The sequence below is a fragment of the Vicugna pacos genome, chromosome 29 (genome assembly GCF_048564905.1).
Source record: "Vicugna pacos chromosome 29, VicPac4, whole genome shotgun sequence".
In the NCBI taxonomy this organism is placed as follows: domain Eukaryota; kingdom Metazoa; phylum Chordata; class Mammalia; order Artiodactyla; family Camelidae; genus Vicugna; species Vicugna pacos.
The window spans coordinates 23,561,145-23,578,568 of record NC_133015.1 but is presented as its reverse complement, the minus strand read 5'-3'; the positions used below and the strand labels follow the sequence as shown (position 1 = coordinate 23,578,568).

Genomic DNA, 17,424 nt, shown 5'->3' with positions numbered 1-17,424 from the left:
AAGCCCCTCGGCACTGTGGAACTGAAGCCAGCCTTGCGAAGTGGGTCAGCATTCCTCCCTGTCCCTGACCATCAGCGTCTGTCTTCCAGCCGAGTGAAATGGGATTTGACACAGGGCATAGCCACCCACCACGAGTGCAGGGAAGTGGCCCAGGTGCAGTAATGATCAGTCACAGTGGGCGCCCGGGTCCCCAGGCCCGGATCTGCCTGGCGACTCTCGGGCTGCACTCACCCGTGAAGGGCAGTGGCCAGACATCCTGTCAGCTCCTCGACACAGAAGTGACTTCCCTGCCAAGCCTGCCTCCCTGGAAGATGCTCATCTTGGGAGAGTCATGTTTAGTCTCCCAAAATCAGGCAGGGAGATTACCCAGGGAAGCACTGCATCACATTGCAACCTCTGCAAAAATGTCACAGGGCTCCGGACGGTAGGGAGCTCGCAAATCTGTGGCCGGTGGCCGGTAGCCGGGAAGGGGCAGCAGGGCAGGTGCTAATTCATGTGGAGTTGCCATGCCCCTTGACTGGTCACTGAGGGGAGGTAGAAAAGAACCGGAAGCAAGCGCTGGTGGCTTGTGGGCGGTGTCCTGAACCAGTTTCCCATCAAGCTCTGGCACCCACTGCTCAGCCGTGGAAACGAGCACCCCCTCTCTGTACGTTTGAGGAGGGAGGTGGCAACTACGTGACTAAGCCGTCATTCTGTAAACAGCAAGCCCAGCCCTAGCTCCCAGGGAAAGGGACAACCGCTCTCTCTTAAAAAAACAAACCTGCAAAACCCAGGAAGCTATAATGGCCTAGCCAAGAACAACTACCCAGGGCCCCGGTCCCTGGTCCAATATTCACGTCTTCATGCCTTCTGCGCCAGGCGCCATTTGCTCGCCCAACGCATGCTGTCCCTGTCCTTCAGTCACAGAGGCCACGTGACACCGATGAAATGGAAACATTTTAAGCCCTCAGAGAATTCATTTAAATAAAGGTATCTGAAACTGTTGAAACAAAGAGTCATCGAGTTCCTTGTTGCTAGTCAGCCTGAACTGAATCAGAGACTCTTGGCTCAGGAAGAACCAGCCGTGGTGAGTTCGGGATGCGACTAGACTCGGGAACGCCCTCGCCCTTCTGTCCCCACCATGCACGCACAGCTCCTGAAGGACCTGACTGAAGCCGCATGAACCTAATGGCTTCCTACAGCTGAGGGAGGAGAATCATTGTCCTCTAAGGTGTCCTAGGCGGCAAAGAGGAAATTTCTGAAACTGCCCGATGTGGCTTGGATGAGAAAATAATTAAAGCCACTAGCAGAACTGTCCTCACGTTTGAGTCAGATAACCGTCACTGATGGCAGTGGTCTGCCCGAAGGAGGGGAATCAGAAGACAAGTTAAACCAGATTCACCCTGGATAATTTCGTTGACATTTCCAGCTCCTTGGGTTAGTAATATCTAGTCCAAAATCATATATAATCAGATACAATATGTATCAGATGTATATATATAATCACACACATGACTGTGTTTGACTGATTATTTTTTCTCTATGTGAGAAGAAATGAAGAAAAAGAAGTCAGCTGCAACACTGATCCTGTGACAGTAACATATGGTCACTTTCCTCCGACAATCTTCACTTAATGAAAATCTCTTTCCCTTGTTACTGCCTTCTGTGATGGCAGCAAAGGAGCACCCTTTAGGTGGTCTTAAATATAAATAATTTTTTTTACTCTGTTTCTGTTCAAGTCCTTCAAAGCTCAGGCTGGTTTCTGTCAATCTGCGTAACAAGCAGAGCCCGCCGTGCCCACGTCTCGGGTGGTCTCAGCACCCCTCCTGGCCTTCCTCTGCCAGTTGTGTTTTATGTGAAAAGTTAACAACAAGCCAACACAGGACAGGACTTTAAAAGTAAAATTTTAGGTGGAAATGCTGCTTTGCTGCTCATTAACAGCGGTTCCGTGCGTGGCGGTTGAAGACAAGCTCATTTCCTATGTGCTTTCAAGCAATTACTTCTTTTTTACGTAAACCGTGTTTTTTGATAGTAGAAATAGAGATGATGCTTTGATTCGTGATTGCACGTTACAGTTTCCTTACACCATAAAGAAATAATGAAGCCACGTCATGTACTCAAGCTCTAATTGTGTTCTCTTCTGTAGAAAGAGAAATCACAGCAGAGATTATGCTTGCAAGGCAGCTATTAATGTATTAAGATGTGTGAGGAATCAAGAAAATGATGAGCAGGTCAGATGGATCCTTGTCTAACACGAAGCTACTCAGCTGCATCTGGTCCTTGAAGGAAGACTCAGTCACGTGTTGACTCATCAGATAGTCACTAGCTTTACACGTCCCTTCTCCGTGTTTCCTGGTCACAATGTTTGGTCCTGTCAGAACAGGCAGAGCACACCTCGCGTAGCTGACAAGTCTGTGATCACGCAGAAGAGGAGCTGGAATCTTCAAGACAGAGTAACAAAGGAATGCCAGGCGACAACGTGTGCCGCCTTTTCAAAGTCGTGATTTTATCTCAGTTTATTCAGATCAGGAAGAAGGGGAGAGTCTGACCCTTTCCAAATGCCCTGTTAATGTTTGTGTGAGGTGTGGAGGGCAGGGGCCCCACACTGGGACAGGGGAGGGCCAGGCCTACATATGGAGGAAAAGTTGGGAAAAAAGGAATGCATTAATGGGTCAGAAAAACCACAGTTGTCAAAAGTCATGAATACATCAGAAGCTAAGAGTTTCCTCTTTCCTTAAATACAGCTTTCAGGAGTCACATGGGTTTTTTTAACCCTTGTGGGCGTTTCGAGAACAGACTAGAGACGCCAAGGTGTGGTCCGTCCTGCACACAGAACGTGGGTTTATGAAAAATATTTCTCTTGTGTTTCCTTCCCAGGCTGTCCAACTGGCCAAACATTTCATAAATTGACTAATTCAGTTCACAGATCAGCCCATTCAAAAGGGTGCAGTCAAATCTGATGTCATCCGGTATGATGGAGACAGAAATGATTGCTTATAGATGGCTGGTTTTTCCCGTTTTGAAACTGTGCGTAGAATGCAGCTTGAAGTGTAGAGGCCTGGGGCGAAAAACCGACTGCAAACGGGCCATCACAGTATCAGACTTCTAGCACCAAGAGGCCCGGAAAGCAGCGGCTGCGCGGCGTTACGGTTTTGCTCGCTACACGTGAATCACAAAGGGAAACAGACATCTGAATTCAATTCAGAAATACTGCTTTTCAGCTTTGATGTCTCGTTTTTGGTTTCTGTTCAAGGGGATTACAGTTATCTATTAGCCACAGGACAAGGTTTCACTCACTATCTTTAGGACCAAAGTATAGAAGTAAACACAGCGCAGCACTGGACTTCGGAGAATCTCGCTCGGGAGACGATCGGGACCGGGACCCGTAAGGCAGATTCCGAGTGGAACCGGGCGCACCGGCCACTGCAAGAAGGACATGGTTTCCACGTTGGGGACCCGTGGAAGCTGCCTCAAGTGTGGCTCCAGAAAGCAGAGATTTGAGTAGAGGCAGTTTACTGGGGTGCGTTCTCAGGAGCGACCCCGTGAGGGTGAGGGAGCAGGACTGGGCCGAGGGAGGCGCTGAGCCGCGAGGCCCGGGCCCATCCAGGGGCCCTCCGGTCCCGCGTGAAGGCCCGGGGACGAGGCCTCCCAGCCCCGCGTCGCGCTGGACCCGGGCTGCGCGCACCAGGAGGCCGTAGTAGCGGGCGGCGCCTTCCGAGGGCGAGGCCCGGAGGTAGGAGCCATCAGGCACACAGCACTTCAGCCCTGGCCTGAGCCCCGTCGTCCTCCCCGAACCTGTCAGTTTTCACTCTTCCCCATCTCAGTTGGTGGCAAATTCTTTATTCCAGTTGTTTGAGCTGAAAGCGTCACCGCCACCCTCGACCCTGCGGTGGTCACACCCACATCTCTTCCATCAGCAAACCCTGCTGGTTTAACTTAAAGCAGACCCAGAATCCGACTGTGTCGCACCCCCTCCGCGGCCATCATTCTGATGAAGCTGCAATGTCCTGGTTCTTAACGCAGCCCGAGAGCATGGTCTTCCTCCTCCCTCTTCATCTGCCAGACTGTTTCCGACACAGCAGCCAAGCTGACCCTGTTAAACAGAAACCCAGATCATCTCACTCCTCGGTTCAAAGTCCTTCAGGGTCTTCCCAGGTCTTCCCAGGCCCTCCTGACCCACAGCAAGTCCCCGCCCCAGCCGTAGCGCAGGGCTGTCCTCGGCCCTGCCCCCCCCCCGCCGCCGCTGTGCGGGGCCATAACCTGTTCCCCCACGCCCCGCGCCCAACTTCCTCCAAGGTCGCCTTCTCAGCAAGGCCTTCCCGGCCATGCTTCCCTGGATGCGTTCACCTCTCCAGTCCTTGCCCTGCTTTTCCCTCATTACCATTTATTTCCATCAAACGTCATTTACCTTTCCTTTTTAGAAGTGTTTGTTGCCTGTCTTTCCTGGTAGAACATAAGCTCCATTAGAAGGGGAGGGGGTTTTGTGTGTTGTGTTTGCTGAGAGTCTCCAGGCACCTGGCGCAGTACCCGGCAGAGGGCCCAGGCGCCGGGCACCGGCACCAAGGCCCGGGAGGAGGCGCTGATCTGCAGGCCTGGGAGGACACCCCACTGGTGTTCCGACGGCTGGACGCATCTTTTAAACCTGCCCACTCCAGACTCCGTGGTGCGGTACGTACTGCTAGTTCTAACAGTTTTCACTGTGTGTTTTGTTATTCCTACTATGGCTTTCAAGTCTGTTGCCGCATGATGTAACTGAGCTGCTCCCTGAGGCTTCTGAAGGGAACGATGCATTCTTAAGCAGATAATGCACCAATAAGATGGTCTCCTGAGATCCAATAAGGACCCTCCTACTTGACAAATTAATACTGGACTGACTTGTTCTTCAGTGACGTCCAGGCCCTCCCTCCCTGCAATAGCTGACCGTTCTTCCCATCCCGTGAAGCGTCAAGAAAATGCGCGGGTTGCTTTGGTCTGGTCGCTGCTTGTTACCCAGGGCGCTGAGGAGAACTGGCCGGCGGACTGCATGGGTCTGCGAACCAGTCCTCTCCAGTTTTCATCAGCTGCTTCTTCCCGTATCTTCCTCCTACATTCAGCACGATGATAACGACACAAAGTCCTTCTGAAGTTAAAGTGAAATTCTTGCCATTTGATTTCTGAAATAAGAATCACTCCAACAATTTTAATAAAAAGCTTTGGCATTTTCAGTCAAGAACTACTACAAGTGCGGAAAGCTCTTTCTCGCTTTGTTCTGCTACGGTTCGGTTCATGCTTTATATTTGCTCTTGCTGTTGCTTTTGAGATCAAGTCTTTCTCTCTAAGAAGGCCAAAAGGACAGTAAACCGAGCTGACCTCTCTCAATTTGAAGAGACTGTGCACAAACAGAATCCATGTTACCTTTCTCGTCTAGAGCAAGGCAAGTCCAGAAGAGCATTTATAAGTCTCTTCTTGCTGTTGTTCAGACAGAATTCTGAGCTAGATTTTTCTTTCATATTTGATTATTTTTATAGATTGTGAAGGTTACTGCTCATTCCTTGTGTTTTGGTTATTAAATCTAATTAGCAAAGTTGAAAAATATAAAGGACTTGTGAATATACTTCAGAATTGTCCAGCAAGCTCTTTGCCAGCTTGGCTTTAAAAAAAAATGCTTTCTCCAAAAAAACTAGCAGATAAGTCGATCAGGCTTTGCATTCAAACCTTTTCACAGAATTGAACTCGAAGCCTTGCTTTATTCCCCTGTTCTGCTAATAGCACTTCGTTTTAGGGAGGGGCGTTGAAGTTTATAAAGTGACTTCCCACACGTCATCCTTTCTGATTCTCATGGTAACTTTATTTGGAGGTCAGGTAGCCAAACCTCTGGTCACGTAAGCACTTTGCTCAAGGTCACAATTAACGGTGGAGCTGGACGAAAAGTGAGCATTTACTTTCGAAATTCCAGTCCACGGATCTTTCTATCCTACCATACATGTAGCCTACTTGCTGCAGGCAGGTCCACTGAACAAAGAAATTTTGGATCCAACCCATGGGCCTCTGTGACGGCCTGCAAACACCAGGGGTCTCATCTCTTCTGAAGAAGGAAGAATAGTGTTGCTGAAGAGGACGTCCACCCAATGCACCACCCCTCCTCTCTCCGGGGGTCTGGTCAACCCGCGGCAGGTCTGTAAGAAACAGCACCCATCAGAAATTAGGTCAAGGCGGGTATTTAACAAACTTAGGCTGCAGGAACAGACATGGAACAGCTGGACTTCTCGTCTGGGTTCCGGCTGGCACACCTGGCTCCCTGCACCAGCCCAAGTGCAGTCCCTTCCCTCGAGTTGCTGCAGGAGCCCTGGTCAAGCTTAAGTGGCATCTGTGCCCAGTGAGAAAACACTGATTTGAGTAACAGTGTCTCCATTGAACTGGGTCTCCAGAGGAAGGAAGAGGCACGGGGGAGCCACTGCAGGTGGTAAACGAAGAACAAGAAGAACTCGGTTCCCATCCCACCTCTGGTCCTTGCTAACTCGGGGAGCTCCAGGGAGCCTCTCCACCTCTCTGCACCTGTGTCAAGGAGATGCTGTGTTGCTACACACTTCAATGTCCCATGAGTCTTAGGGCATAAAATAGAGTGGCAAACACGGAATCATTCATAAAAGTGAAGCGCCCTGTATACAAGATAAAATAAAATGATTCCACGAATTGAGACCAAACAAATACAAGTACATACAATCAAGTCTTTTCAACAGAAAGAGAATTAGCGGCGAAAAAATTTGCTAGCTAATAGAATTACTAGATGTCAATAAATATTAATCCCCTACCATGTGAAGAGTCCTGTGCTACAAGATATAAAGGAGGCACAACTGAGGAACGCATAGCCCTTACCCCGTCAGAGCGTGCCCACACATTACACTAATAAGACATAACTTCACTAGTGTGACACGAGACGCATACACACAGAGCTGCACGTGGGAGTTAACGGAAGGAGAAAGGGCAATCATAGGAGTGAGGGGCTTGAGGGAGGACTTCACAGTCGTGGGAGCATTTGAGCTGGTCCAGGAAGTGAGTATTTCAATGTGTACTGGCTGGGGACGTGAGTCTGAAACTGAAGGATGTCACGAACAAAAGTGAAGCAAAAGAAGCAGAAAAGTAGAACAAGTAGCCTCCACTGATTCCCCAGGAGCAGAGAAGGGCAAGGCCAGAGAGGAAGACGGGCAGGGGTCACAGGAAGGCTCTGAGCCCGGGGATGGATGCCTCATCACTGCCACCTCAGTCCGTGGGGACTCTGAGCAACTGAACGGAAGTGATAAAATCAGAGCTTCGCTAATGAAATTTAATTTTGCAGCAAAGCATAAAAGGAATTGAAGTGGGGGAAAAAACTGGGAGTTAAGAAAACCAGAGAAGATGATATTGCACTGATTCAGTAAGAGACAGAAGATGTCATGCAAATCAATCAATGTAATACATCACATCAACAAGAGAAAGGACAAAACCCACATGATCATCTCAATAGATGCAGAAAAAGCATTTGATAAAATTCAACACCCATTTATGATAAAAACTCTCACCAAAGTGGGTATAGAGGGAACATATCTCAACATCATAAAAGCTATATATGACAAACCTACAGCCAGCATAGTACTCAATGGTGAAAAACTCAAAACTTCCCACTAAAATCTGGGACAAGACAAGGACGCCCACTATCACCACTCCTATTCAACATAGTCTTGGAAGTCCTAGCCACAGCAGTCAGGCAAGAGAGAGAAATAAAAGGGATAAAAATTGGAAAAGAAGAGGTAAAAGTGTCACTATATGCCAATGACATGTTACTATATATAGAAAAGCCTAAAAGGTCAACACAAAAACTACTAGAGCTGATTGAAGAATTCAGCAAGGTAGCAGGTTACAAGATTATCATTCAAAAATCAGTTGCATTTCTTTACGCTAATAATGATTCAACAGAAAAAGAAAGTAAAGGAACAATCCCCTTTAAAATAGCACCCGAAGTAATAAAATACCTAGGAGTAAATCTAACCAAGGAAGTGAAAGACTTAGACACAGGAAACTATAAACCACTGATGAAGGAAATTGAAGAAAACTTAAAAAAATGGAAAGATATCCCACGCTCCTGTATTGGGAGAATCAATATTGTTAAAATGGTCACACCGCCCAAGACAATCTACAGATTTAATGCAATCCCTATCAAATTACCCAGGACATATTTCACAGAACTAGAACAAGTCATAATAAAATTTATATGGAACCATCAGAGACCTAGAATTGCCAAAGCATTGCTGAAGAGAAAGAAAGAGGCTGGAGGAATAACTCTCCCAGAATTCAGACAATACTACAGAGCTACAGTCATGGCAAGACAGCATGGTATTGGTACAAAAACACACATATAGACCAATGGAACAGAATAGAGAGCACAAAAATGAACCCACAAACTTTTGGTCAATTAATCTTCGACAAAGGAGGCAAGAATATACAATGGAATAAAGACAGTCTCTTCAGCAAATGGTGTTGGGAAAACTGGACAGCAGCATGTAAGTCAATGAAGCCAGAACACTCCCTAACACCATACACAAAAATAAACTCAAAATGGATCAAAGACTTAAACATAAGATAAGATACAATAAACCTCCTAGAGGAAAACATAGGCAAAACATTATCTCACATACATCTCAAAAATGCTCTCCTAGGGCAGTCTACCCAAGCAATAGAAATAAAAGCAAGAATAAACAAACGGTACCTAATGAAACTTACAAGCTTCTGCACAGCAAAGGACACCATAAGTAAACAAAACGACAGCCTACAGAATGGGAGAAAATTTTTGCAAATGAAACCAACAAAGGCTTGATCTCCAGAATACATAAGCAGCTCATATGACTTAACAAGAAACAACCAAACAACCCAATCTAAAAATGGGCAGAAGACCTAAACAAGCAATTCTCCAAGGAAGACATACAAATGATCAATAGGCACATGAAAAAATGCTCCCTATCACTAATTACCAGAGAAATGCAAATCAAAACTACAGTGAGGTATCACCTCACACCAGTCAGAATGGCCATCATTCAAAAATCCACAAATGACAAATGCTGGAGAGGCTGTGGAGGAAAAGGAAACCCTCCTTCACTGCTAGTGGGAATGCAGTTTGGTGCAGCCACTGTGGAAAACAGTATGGAGATTCCTTAAAAGACTAGGAATAGACTTACTGTATGATCCAGGAATCCTGCTCCTGGGCATATTTTCAGAGGGAACCCTACTTCAAAATGACACCTGCACCCCAATGTTCATAGCAGCACTATTTACAATAGCCAAGACATGGAAACAGCATAAGTGTCCATTGACAGATGACTGGATAAAGGTGGTATATTTATACAATGGAATACTACTCAGCCATAAAAACAACAACATAATGCCATTTGCAGCAACATGGATGTTCGTGGAGAATGTCATTCTAAGTGAAGTAAGCCAGAAAGAGAAACAAAAATACCATATGAGATTGCCCATATGTGGAATCTAAAGAAAAACAAAAACAAAAACACAAAAACAAATAAACAAAGCATAAATACAAAACAGAAACAGACTCATAGACATAGAATACAAACTTGTGGTTGCCAAGGGGGTGGAGGGTGGGAAGGGATAGACAGGATTTCAAAATGTAGAATAGATAAACAAGATTATACTGTATAGCACAGGAAAATATACATAAGATCTTATGGTAGCTCACAGAGAAAAAAATTTGACAATAAATTATATATATGTTCATGTATAACTGAAAAATTGTGCTCTACACTGGAATTTGACACAACATTGTAAAATGACTATAATTCAATAAAAAAAAAAGATGGCAGATGTCTACGAGAGAGGTGCGATGAGGGCTGGCAGGGTAAACGGGAGATGGGTGGTGTCTCTCTGTGCCGTCGATGCACGTACAGAAGACCCCTCTGAGATCTATGAAATATGTCCCTTTCGAAAAGGCAGTAAGTCCAAGATGACGCTCCAAGGTAGCGTGTAGTTTAATAACAATATAGTCCATTAAACCATCAACAACACAAGCCTTGAAAATTATCCTAAAACCAATCTTGACACGTAATTAAGAAACGGTGACTGAGCTGAGTCGAAAGACACTTCATTTGACTCTGCAGCGTAACGAACACTTGTTCCTGCTCATCTTGGCGCTGCCAGCACCTGCCCTTGTCTGGCTTGCTCCTCTACTCAGTTTTCAGTGTCAGGTTTCCCATCACTTCCTTTGGGAAGTCACCGTGCTCCCCTCAGATTAGGCTGGGTGCTCCTTCACGTGCTGCACTGGGGCCTGAACTTGAGCTGTTTCTTGCTTAATGGCCTGACTTCTTCATTAGACTATAAGCTCCATGAAGGCTTGGAGTTTGTCCATTTTGTCCTCACACCCAGCAGCCGGCTGAGCGCCTGACGCACAGGAAAGGCTTAATTAATATCCACTGGAGTCATAAATGCTTCAGGGTGCAGGGCAGACTCCTTACTGTGCACAATTCTTGTCAGACCCAATCAGACTCACAGGTTCTGTCTCATGAGGTCGGCCAGACCCCCTCACCACGGAGAGTCAGAAACAGATTTTCTATGAATCTGTTCACTTGAAAGACAAAAGGTGCCAGTTTGTGGTAATGGGAGCAAAGCTGTTCTCCACCGAGTCAACTGTCAAGAGCATCTCCCGACCCCTGCAGGATCCAGATGCAGGTCTGTGCCATCCCAGGAGCACAGCACAGGGATCTTATTTGTATTAACATGTGCAAATGATTGGCGATTGATTTGACTTTGCACCTGCCTAGGATCTCCTCGGGGCATTGCTCTGTACCCCCGGAATCAGGTTCTTCAAAGTACGGCTTTCAAAAGTGTGAGTTGCCTCTCAAACTGCTACTCACACTTGCATGCGCAAACGTCACATTTCCCTCCGGAAGCCTTATACAATCACCGTTTCAGAGTCGTGGGCAGGGTGCCAAGTTGGACATCCTGCTGTTTACTCCAGCTAGCCCTTTGCATAGTTAATAGGAGCCAGAACGTGGGCTGACCACTTCACGGGCACCGTGTCACTTCACTCACGATAATTCTGTATGTTGGCATGTTCGTTATGCACGTTCTACAGGCAAGAAAACAGAAGCACAGAGAACTCATGAACCTCTCCAGCGTCTGTTTCCAATAGTTGCTGAGCTAAAAACATGGCATCTGTTAAGCTAAGTAGGAACCCGCCTGACACCAGAAGCCAAGTGCTGGCCTGCCTCTCCCCTCACAAACACTGAGGTTTGTTGCAACCACATGTCAATGTCACAACAAGAATCACCACAGGAGGAAAAAAAAATCTCCTTATATGTAATTCGCTTTTTAGGATTTTTGACTCTTATTTACCACTAAATCCCTTGAACTTGAGCAAGCATGAAGTAAGTACTTAAGGATGGAACGGGGTCCCATAAATGGGACATCACCACTTTCCAACCAAGAACATTAATCTCAGTCACCCTAGCCGAAGCTGCCCACTGGAGAAGGCACAGCACGGTAGACCACAGATATGTTTCTCTTCCCTTTGGCCCCTGCATAGACTTCTAAATTTTAATTAGCTTCCAAGATGTAAAAAGTGAAATATTTTACATGAATATCTGGATTCCTTCATTCTTATGAAAACCTACATGACCTGGCAACCTCCACTTGTATGGCAAATTTTGGGCAAAGATGCAAAGGAAATTCAATAGACTAATGACAGCCTTTTCAACAGATGGTACTGGAGCAAATGAACATCTATAGAAAAAAAAATTCAACCTAAGAGTCTCAAACTTTATACATACAAAATTACGGCAAAATGGATCATAGACTTACGTGTATAACGCAAAACTACAAGAACTTTAGAAAAAAATACAGATGAAAATCTTTGAGCTCTAGAACAAGGCAAAGAATTTTTAAACTTAACACAAAAAACAAATCCATAAAAAGAAAAACTGACAAATTGGACTTCATAAATATTAAAACCTTTTGCCCTTTTAGAGGCCCTACTGAGAGGAGGAAAGGATGGGCTGCAGATTGGGAGACGTATTTGCAAACCATACTGTCTGACAAAGGACGAGTACCTAGAAAATATAAAGAGTCTTAAAAGTCAATGGTGGGGGGAAAAAAACAGCAACAGTCCAACTAAGACACAGGCAAGAGACGTGAAGAGCATTTTACCAAAGACTTGTCTGAACGGCAAATCCGCACAAGACAAGACGTCCGGCATCGTTAGCCGTTAGAGAAACAGGCACTAAAAGCCACGTGAGACGGCACGGCCGCCCTGTCAGAATGGCTACAGCAAGCGGCAGTGACCACTGCAAATGCTGGTGAGGATAAAGTGAGAAACTGGACCCCACATGCACCGCGGGTGGGAGTTTCAATGGTACAGTCATCCTGGAAAAGAGTCGGCCAATTCTTACAGCAGTAACTGTGGAAATCTCAAGTGACCCAGCATCGCACTGCTGGGCATTCACCCTAGAGAGAGGAAGACTCACATTCACACGGAAAGCTGTATACCAACGTTCACAGTGGCTTTATTCATAACCCTCAAAAACTGGAAACAACATCAGTCGGTGAACGGCTGAACAAACACATCTCCATTTACACAACATCCTTGAAATAAGATCGTACACATGGAGAACAGGTTAGTGGTGGCCCAGGGCTAAGGAGGGGGTAGAAACAGAGGCAAGAGGGCGTGGCTGTAAAAGGGCGACGGGCGGGAACCCAGTGCTGATGGGAGCGCTCTGCCTCTTGGTGGCGGACTGTGATTGGTTGTGATTTTGTGCTGAAGTGCTGTCAGATGTTACCATTGGGGAAAACTGAGGGAAGCCTACATGGGACCTCTATGTATTATTTCTTACAACTGCACGTGAACCTACAATCTCAAAATGAGAAGTTTAATTTAAAAAGTGTGCATCAAAGGGTTTGATTAAGTAGTAGGTCAAATGGAGTGGAAGTGACTGGACCTTGATTAAGTGGAGAAGTAATTAGAGTGGCTCACACTGAAGCTGAGTCCTCTCCCCGAGATAAAGCGAAGTGTTATTAAAGAGGGAGAGACATCTAAGTGCCTCTGCTGGCTTTATCCAGAGAGAGAAGCTTTTTAGTGATTTTAATTGACAGAATCTCTTTAATCCCCAAAACATCATTAGGCTGTGTACCTCTGCATATAGATTGAATGTGAATTCATTTCAAGTTAAAAGGAATCCAGAATCAAAGTTCAAAATACTCTTAAATTCCAGTGTTTAATAACATCGGTAACTGTAACTAAACCTCAGTTACCTCGGCCTGAGATTCCAGGCGCGTAGCTTGAGGACGGCTCTGCTTGTCTGCATTACTTTGAGCATAACGTATGCATGCGTGTGTTTACACTGTCAGAGTGAATTCTTCGTTGGCATTTATCAAAAGCCTCTGACCTCTACACGGTGTGTGCAGCCTCTCAACCCTGTGAACATTTTCAAATTCTAGCAGCACATCCAGTTAATCTGAAATTGCACATTTCAGTTCCTGGCTTGAACACTTTTCATACTAATTTTTCTTCATCAGTATATACTTCCTTCTATATTTTTCCTTAACTGTATCCTTGGAAAAGCTAACAAAATACTCAATGAAAACTCACTATTATCAGACAAGATGCATTTCTTGGGGTAGCTCAGCTGAGCTCATCTGACATCTGAGTCTTTCTTCATGGATGGGATGGTTAATCCAATCCTGCCCCCGTGACATGGATTGCAGCATTTAGTTCTTCTACAATTTAAAATGCCATCTCTTACGGTTGTGAAGGCTGAGTTTTATCCAGGAGGAGGCTCCCTGCCATCTGAACACGGACTTGTTCGCGATGCGTGGTGGGGGTGGGAGGAGTGTTGTCTTTGCAAAGTGAAGCATTTACTACCAGGTTCAACTCATCGGTCCACCATTTATTCGCTGTGTGACTTAGGGTAACTATTCTAACTTCTCTGCACCTCAGTTTCTTCATCTGTAAAAATTGGACAATGATAGTACCCACCTCCTGGGGGGCTGATGAAGGTTAGATGTTCGTAAAGCTCTTAAAACAGCCCTGGCACAAAGTAAGCGATGCGTGCGGGCATATTTTTTCACCCCAGGGCTCTTGTTAACCACCTACTCCTTGCACGTCCCTGGCCCCCAGCCTGGCTTTGTCTCTGGTCAGGAAACAGCAGAGACGGTGGCGGGGGTGGGGGCCAGGATGCACTGGTATTGACTTAACTTTAGAGTCAACAAAGTGGTGGGCGGTTGAGCATACACCACACGTGTATGTATTGTTTTGTAAATATGAAAACATTTGTGGGGGGAAGTCTGAAGTTCTCAAAATCCCGCTGATCAGAAAAATTATATTACTTACATCCTTACGGTTCCTCTTCCTTCTGGGAAGCCTTCTTATCTGACTTCCTCCCTCGACCTTATTTTCATCACCTTCTTCATGGAAAGGGCGTACGTGGTGCTTTAAAATCTAAGCTCCCTCCCTCGGGGGCTTTCTCTCCCTCTTGCCGTCAGAGGAGGACGAAGAAGAGGAAGACTGCGGAGACGTTTCAGTCTGGGTCGTCCTCTGGGTCACCCGGGCCCTGCTCAGCATCGACCGCCCTCCTTCCTGGTCCCCCTGCCATCACAGTTCACCCCCCTGCCCTCTGCATCCAGCTTCCAAGGAGACAAGCTGGCTCGTAGACAAGCATTGCTTTTCAGTTTACTTACAATATTTCAAAATTTAAATTTAAAATACAAATTTATTTTTGTGAGTATACGTGGCACTTTCCTTATAGTAGCAGTGGGGTTTTCTCCACCCCAGGTATGATTGTTTCTATTCAAAACATTGAGACAGAAATACATTCCAGAGGAAAATCATTAGTTCGACCTTTATTTATTTTTTTTCCCAGTATTTTCAAGACTACAGATCTGAGTCAAGTTCTCCCTTCCTAGGAGTTTACTGATGGTCATTTGCACATGAAGAGAAGTTTGAGTTTCTGAGTCACTATTTCAACCCAGAGAAAAAGGCGTTGTCTTCTCTACAAAGGGAAAAACCTTCCTTAAATGAATATAGTCCTGTAGATGTTTGTTAAATGAAGAATGAAATGGGGAGGTGGAGCGCGAGGAGCCACCAGCCACCAGCAAAGGAAAAGCAAACTTAAGATAATGTGCTTCTCTTTTCCTTTCAATGGTTTACTTACTTAAAAAGATACATACATACAGATTCGTGTTTATAGTGTGGAATACGGTCAGCTTATGTTACACATCAGATAAACTTCACCGTTAAGTGCAGCGAACCTACCGTGCGTTTTCTCTCTGGTCTCTAAAACTTGTAACATAATTGCATCAGCTCTGAAAGGAGTCTTCCTAGTTGAACTTTTGTAGATTTGTGTGGTCCTACTTGTGGAAAAGAGTGAAGTGCAGCTTTGAAAATATCTCATGAAAGAACTTAATGTGAATTTGAAAACCTTCATTTTGGTTGTTTGCCCTGATACTAAGTTTTTGTCCGTGTGTGTGTGTGTGTGTGTGTGTCTACATTCAAGACTGTTTAGATATTAGTTCACTGGGTAAAATCCAATCATAGTGCACAAGCCAGACTGAAAGTAAGATTTCATCATGGCGTTGGAGCTGTGAAAACAGAAGCCATACCTCATTAACGCGCACAGAATAAACAGTCCTAAGAGTTTACTTTTATCGCTATTATTCGTCACACAACGTTTGCAGTCTCCTGTGCAGCTGCCGGACTTACACGTGGAAATCTGTCCCTGGCACTGGGGTTTCCTCCCGCTCAGTGGGGTGACGATGAACCGCACTGTGCTTCTGCTTAACTGCTTTTTCACTTGTTCAGTGGAGGGACAGTTTAATTCAAACATTCTTTGCACAGTTAAGTGCTTGCCTATTTAAGCCCCAGGGCTGTCCTTGCCTGGTTTCAAAGATGCCACGGGGGCTCACATGGCCAGTTCTCGCTTCCCTGACATGCAAAGTGGAATTCGCCCTGCGCCCCTCACACAACTCCCTATCGCACAAAAAGCAGCAGAAGTTCACCACACACACACCCGAGCATACGCGCGGGCACTTCTCAGTCTAAGGAATATTCGTGCTTCTGAACACAGGGCCTCTCACACACACGTGATGGTGCCGGAAGTCTTAGCTGGTCAAACAGCCCCCATCAGGGAGGACCTGCCTATCCCAGCACTGGTGTCGCTTGCTCGGGGTTTTCAGGGGACGCGTGCGTTTTATCTGGAATAAAACATTCCGTCCGCTTATAGGGTTACTGTGTTGATCTGGTGGCATATGAACTATGATTAGTTTGCAGACTGGCTCATTAGTACCCATCGTGCCCTGGACGGAGGGGCGGTCGCCCTCCCGGAGTGGTGTGCTGTGGAGCAGAGCATTCAAGAGGAGGGGAAGAGGGGACACATCCGAAGCCTAGGGCTTTACGTCTCTGGGACCCCGTGTGTCCCCTCAGGGCGGGACACAGAGCAGCCTAAAGGAGGAAAGGGACTCGCAGGGAACTTTGCCCCTTTCATGGTCGGGCTTGTGGCCAAACCTAACAGGCATCCTAACTTTTCAATCCACTTAAAACCCACGCTCAGAGATGCTAGCGCCCCGGGAGCTTCCAGCGGCTCCTCGAAGGGCTGCTGTGTTCCGTCTGGGGACAGAGGGACAAACGCTCCGCGGCAGCTTTTGCACTTGAGCTGCTGTTCTGTCTGTTCGGAGGAAGGACAGCTTAATCCCCACAGGCTGCCCTGCTACAAAGCACTTTTCAACGCAGCGTATTTTTCTCGAACGCTGCGAATTTCTCAAGTGCACCGTTTCCCTCCATACGCAAGTGAGTGGCCCCGTGCTCACCTTTGACGCACCAGCCATTTTCCAGACTGGTTCTCACCGCGAACCGTGTAATACGTTCGCTCACAGAGATTTTTCTTATTAAGACAAATGAGCAGGTTCTGGACGCCCACAGAGGGCCTGGGTGTTTGACTTCGTGGCACTTCTATTTTTAATGACAACATTCAGCCAAACACAATTTAACCCCTGAGAGCCATTCTTCGCTGCAGTCAGTTAGAAGCGAGTGTCACCGATGTTACCGCTCTGCTAAGAATAGTCCGCAGATGTGCTTTTAAGCAAAGAGGGATTTAAAAATAAATGTATTTGACAAGTTGCTGATCAGAAGCCTATATTTACCACAACCGAATTAGAACGGTGTTGCACAGACGCTGGAGTTTATCCTGGAAATTTCCTGACATGTGTTCGCGTCTGACCTCGGAAGTCTTCCTTCCATTACTTTGGAAAGACGTCTGGGCTCCTCTGGGCCACACTTTTTCTTACAACTCAAAGAGGACTTTTCTGCTCGTGGTCTTTTGACTTCTAACCTCACACATTAATAAGTCACTGCCAAGTACATTGTCATCAGAAACGGTCCGATCCTTAACATAGGTCACGTTGCTGCACACGGGGAAAAGGGAACACTTTTTTTTT

At 46.2% G+C, this 17,424-nt stretch overlaps 1 protein-coding gene across 1 annotated transcript in view; it reads left to right on the top strand.

Moving 5' to 3' along the window:
* The window catches only part of XKR4 (XK related 4), a 283,966-nt gene that overhangs the window by 227,795 nt on the left and 38,747 nt on the right, over positions 1 to 17,424 (top strand). The window lies entirely within an intron of this gene.